Source organism: Episyrphus balteatus, chromosome 3, assembly GCF_945859705.1.
Source record: "Episyrphus balteatus chromosome 3, idEpiBalt1.1, whole genome shotgun sequence".
Classification (NCBI taxonomy): domain Eukaryota; kingdom Metazoa; phylum Arthropoda; class Insecta; order Diptera; family Syrphidae; genus Episyrphus; species Episyrphus balteatus.
In genome coordinates, this window is record NC_079136.1 from 21715319 (window position 1) to 21720152 (window position 4834).

Sequence of the window (4834 nt, forward strand, 5' to 3'; positions counted from 1 at the left end):
AAGTTGATTTTTTTTTTGTTTTTTTTTATATCTCGCTTACAAAGTGTACCTACCTCCCATACAAATTTTTCAATTCAAACCAAATAACTCGAAAACGGCTCTAACGATTTTGATTAAACTTCGTTTGCAATAAAACTGCATTTTTAGTTTTTCTCAAAAAAGTCAAAAAAGTGTACCTCCCATAAAAATTTTTCAAATTATACCAAATAACTCGAAAACGGCTCTAACGATTTTGATTAAAATTTGCAGACGTAATATTCAAGGCGATTGCAATGAAACTGCATTTTTATTTTTTTCAAAAAAGTCAAATAAAAAAATATTTGTTTTCATTTAACAAAATTTTGCCCTAAATTTCGGCTCTTCCCCAACATCAACAAAATTTCTTTAAATTTATAAAGAGGCAGCTCTAAAATTAACCCTCAGTTGCTATCCCATATTTTCAATCAACGTTTTCACAAGTGAGTCAAATTGACCCAAGACGAAATTTGATCATTCATTAATTTGGTATTTGATGAACAACTTGCTCCAGTAGAAAAAGTTGTTGTTTTATAACAAACAAAAAATGTACGATGATCGCAAACTCCTGTGCTTCCATTGGGCGACCAACTAACTCATACCGATCGGGCTGAAATTTCGTGTGTAGCCTAACAATACTATTCCCCAGAGAAGTAAGTAGGATTTTTTTGAAATATTAAAATTTAACGATTTTATGGTCTTTTTTCCAATGAATTCTGTTTTTGGAACAAATTTCTCTAAAATCATTCAATTAAAAAAATCCTACGTAGGGGGAAGTGGTCACCCTTTGTACACGGTCATCCTTCGTACATTGAGCTTAAAACAAAAACTAAACGGTATTCAAACACGTGCTTACTAGTGTGCATAGACATAGTAGGCGCCGAGCTGCTAGATAAATTTTGAATCCTAAGTGCAACGGATTCGGTCGCCACAAGACTTTTAGTGTTTTTTAGTGCTCTGAGTAATTTTTTTTATGTACATTTGATGTCATGTTGTTTTTAAGGGGTAATAACACCTTGTAAACAATGAAATCGAGCGTCATTTTCATCAGCGTATAAAACAAAGAAGAAATATTATTTTCTTTTGGTGTTTGTTTAGTTTAATTAAGTATATTAATAGGTAACAGAATAGGCTAATGTTAAATTTTTTAATGATGTGAAATTTTTTAAATGGCGGTGTAGTTCAGGATGATAGTAAAATCCTGTGCTCCAATCGGGCGACCAACTAACTCCTACAGTTTTTAACCGATTAGGCTGAAATTTTGTGTGGAGCTTAGAAATACTATTCTCTAGTAGCGGTTTTATGGTCTTTTTTTCAATGAATTTTGTTTTTGGAATGAAATAATTTTTTCAAACTAATGCCATTTCTTTAAAAATTAATATTTCAAAAAAATCCTACGTACTTCACTAGAGAATAGTATTTCTAAGCTTCACACAAAATTTCAGCCCAATCGGTTAAAACTGTAGGAGTTAGTTGGTCGCCCGATTGGAGCACAGGATTTTACTATCATCCTGAACTACACCGCCATTTAAAAAATTTTACATCATTAAAAAATTTAACATTAGCCTATTCTGTTACTTATTAATATACTTAATTAAATTATCAAACACCAAAAGAAAATAATATTTCTTCTTTGTTTTATACGCTGATGAAAATGACGCTCGATTTCATGGTTTACAAGGTGTTATTACCCCTTAAGTTAAGTATGTTTTTGGCTAAACAGTAATGAAGAATTGTTGTTTAAAATCTCAGTACATTTTTTCAAAAATCGATTTTTCTGCATTATGTACAGTTTGGGGAGCATTCGTACAGTCAAACATGGGGCACATTCGTACGCATACGTATGCCCGCCAGTAAATTTTCTTGAGCAGATAACAATCAAAACACGTAGTTACAGTTTTATTGAAATGAAATTTAAACCTCTATAATAAGTTTTTCGCATTCTATAGTAAATTAATGTTGGTATTTTTATATATGTAAATAATAATTTGTTTCAGAATCGTCGAATCGTGAAAAATTGAGTTTTTTATTTGTTTTTATTTTTTTCTGAGTCAAGTTCAATTAATTAATAAACTAATGAGTAATTAAATGTTTTAAAACTCAAATTTGGCATTTGACAAATCAAAAGTTAGTCAAATTAACGTTTTAAATATCCTGTACGAATGTACCCCATGTGCTGTACGAAGGTACCCCACGGGTGGGGAGGATTCGTACAAAAATCTAATCCCAGTAAAATGGCTATAACTATTTAAGCCTTTGACTTAGAAGTGTCAAATTTTTTTGTAAAGTGTAATAATATACATATTATATTACAAATAAAGTCCATTTTCTCGAAGCTGGAGTGAGTAAATAAATAACTAAAAATAAATAAGTAAAAACTGTACGAAGGGTGACCACTTCCCCCTACTACGAAATTTCAGTAAAATAGGTTAATTTTTCTTGTGATCCAGATCAGATCATTGGTTTTATTAGCTTTACAACAAAAGCAGTATTCCGTATTGTTTCAAGAAGTTTTCTTCATACTTTCAATAAGATTTCCATTTAATTTCAAGAAGATGTCCTACTGAAAAGGATGTGAAATCTTATTAAATATATGTGACAATCATATAGAATTTACGATAATTTTAATAAGATTTTCTTCATTGTCTTAATAAGGTTTCCTTCTTGGATGAAAACCATAGAGAAATCTTATTGTTTTTGTTCTATTTTATGTGGTCTTTTTTCTCTATGATGTTGATTCTATTCGTTCGTTTTCCAGCAATTTTCAAGAATTTCAAAAACTTCCAAGTATTGTTTCCAGGAAATTTGTACATACATACCTTTAATTTGTTTTCCAGACTCTGCTCTACTTAAAGAAAATGTATTTTTTAATATATTTTTTTAATTTTATTGGTTCTTACAAAAATACAAAAACCAAACAATTAAGTCCAGAATTTTATGAAAAAAAAAATATTATAATTTATGTGTTACATAAATATTCAATAAATAAATATGAATTAATAATAAATAATAATGATGTAGGTAAACAAAAATTAAACAATTAATTCCAATATTTTTTTGGTCGCAGGACCTTAAGTCCATTATTTAATAAATAATAATGAATTGGAGGTCCATCCAAACAACTAAATTTTAATGTACTAAACGAACATGATTGAGAAACGTTTTCAACCAAATACGATTGAAAATGTTCCAAAAATATCACATTATCCCAATGCCTTACAATAATTTTGGCATCATTTGCGTTAACGATAAAATCAATGATTTCATAAATATTACATTTTTTATCTTTCGTTACTGTAATTAAATGTTCTTTTTTAAACAATGTACCTCTAAATATAACACTACTTGCTTGATATTTTCGTTTTCCATTTTTTTAGCACTTTTTAATTTTTACAAGTATAAAGATCAAACGCACGCTTTGAAATGATACAAAATGGGTTTACCGTTGGCAAAGTACACAATATAAGACAACAGTACACTTTCTTACAACTTTTTATATGGAAACCTTCTGAAATCAATAAGATTTCCTTGTAAAACTATAAGTTATTGATTTCAGAAGATTTCCATATAAAAAGTTGTAAGAATGGGATAACTTATTGTTTTTAAAGGGAAACTTTTATTTTAGAAGATTTTTTTTCTTTAAAGTACAGTTATTTGTAATGTAATAGGTAAGGAAGTCTTTTTGATTTCAGAAGATTTTCTTATAAAAAGTTACGAAGAGATAACTTCTAGTTTTAAAAGGGAATTCTTCTTGATTTTAGAAGATTTCCTTATTAATATTAAAACTAATAAGTTTTTCATGTAATTTATAATAAGGAAATCTTTTTGATTTAAGAAGAATTCCTTATTACGGATTTTGAACCAAATAAATAATATGCTCGACTCATTAAAATCTTATATTAATAAGATAATCTCATTATTTGCACCAATTAACAAGATATTCTAAGCAAAAAACATAAGAAAAACTATTAAAATGTTTAATAAGATTTTCTTCATGAAATCAATAAGATTTCTCTATAGAAATATCATATTATTTGATAGTTTTAAAAAGATTTCTTAGCAAAACTGCTCAATAAGGCAATCTGTTAGTTCTTAGGTGGTCATATTTTTCTCTGTGTAATGTTAACATTACAATTACTTAAATCATTCTATCAAACAAATCGTTAAAATTTATTTACGAAAAGGTAAGAATTACAGAAAAAGATGCGATGGTAAGTGCAGTTGATATCTGTTCAAAAATCGTTCGAGCTTTTTTTAAAGAACAACCTTTTCCATTTTGATATACCTATATGACCAATAATTTGTAATCTTTTTGTTTCCATAAAAACACATGGAACACGATGAGGATCAATATTTCGATGTCCTATCAGGAGTTTTGAAAACATTTTAAAATGTTATAAATTATCATAATAATAGGGGGGATAGTAAGAAAAAAACACAACTAAATTAAAAATTTTAGGTATACAAAAAAATGTACTTTATTTTGAAATTAAATTATTTATTTACAATTTTTTTTTCACTTGTAAAATTTGTGTATTATTTATTTTTGTCTTATCTTAAATTAAAGTTTGCACAACTGGCCAGCATTGAACTTTAAAATGATGTTTAAAATATGTTTATAATTTTAAAACCTTAACTTCTTATATAAATTCTTAATCAAGATGTAAAATATTTTCTTAAAAATATAATAAATCTTGATCTCATTAGTTTTAGTTATTATTTAAATCCATCCGTTTAAGTTTTAAGTCTTAATTTTGTTCCAAAAAATAACAGTTTATTCTATTTATTTAGAAAATTCTTTATAAAAAGTGTATTAACG